Here is a 719-nt window from a genome sequence, read left to right as displayed (position 1 = left end):
GGAACCTACCTAATAAAAACCCAATTCCTCTAGTGAGCCCTGGGAAGTGTGAAGGACCTCGTTTTAGGAAGCGAGGCCCTGCAGCTCGTGCCGCGTTCCCCCGCGCCTTGCCCAGGACAGGGGCCCCACCCACCACCCCAACCTGGGCGCGCAGAGCCCGGCCGCGCCCCGAGGAGCTCTTCTCTCCCTGCCTCCTGGGCCCAAAGGAAACGCAGGCTTGAGGCTCATCCATCAGCCGGGGAGGCAAAGGGGGAGGAGAGAGAAGGCTGGAGGCGGGAGGCAGGAGGAGGAGTTTCTGGGCGGCCGGGAGCCCCCGGTGGGGACGACGGCGGAGCGCGCCCTTCCCCCCGCGCGCTGATTGCTGTGGCGTCCTGCCCGTCCCCGCCCGCGTGTGCGAGGGAGAGCAGTGCGCTGGGTCGGCCCGATGGGGGTAATCGAGGGTTTCGGGGACGCCGAGCGGCACTTTCCCCTTCCCAGTGAGTGAGGGAGGGAAGTCAGCGGCTCTCTCGCCGGGCCACTTTCCCTGCGCGATTCCCGGAGCTCCCTGCAGGAGGTGAAAGTCCCCGGCGGGTCCGATGGCGTAGTTGCGCCGCGGCGCAGCAGCTGCTGGAGCTCGCGGCCGCTGAGCGCTGGGCGGGGAAACTTGCCTCTGCTTTCCTCCGAATCGCTGCGGGTGGATCTCCGCTTGACACACCGCCGCCGAGGTACGTGCCGGCCCG

General features: G+C 69.0%; 1 protein-coding gene across 1 annotated transcript in view; it reads left to right on the top strand.

Annotated features, from left to right (window-relative positions):
- Window positions 1–482: 482 nt before the first annotated feature.
- The window catches only part of TGFBR3 (transforming growth factor, beta receptor III), a 213,384-nt gene continuing 213,147 nt past the window's right edge, over window positions 483–719 (top strand). The window contains exon 1 of the mRNA XM_008581287.1: window positions 483–704. The gene's annotated coding sequence lies outside the window, so the exon portion shown is untranslated. The remainder of the gene's footprint in view (window positions 705–719) is intronic.

The sequence above is a fragment of the Galeopterus variegatus genome, unplaced genomic scaffold, assembly GCF_000696425.1.
Source record: "Galeopterus variegatus unplaced genomic scaffold, G_variegatus-3.0.2 Scaffold2316, whole genome shotgun sequence".
Lineage (NCBI taxonomy): Eukaryota > Metazoa > Chordata > Mammalia > Dermoptera > Cynocephalidae > Galeopterus > Galeopterus variegatus.
Note: the sequence above shows the minus strand (reverse complement) of the source record. Positions and strands in the feature narration are given on the sequence as shown.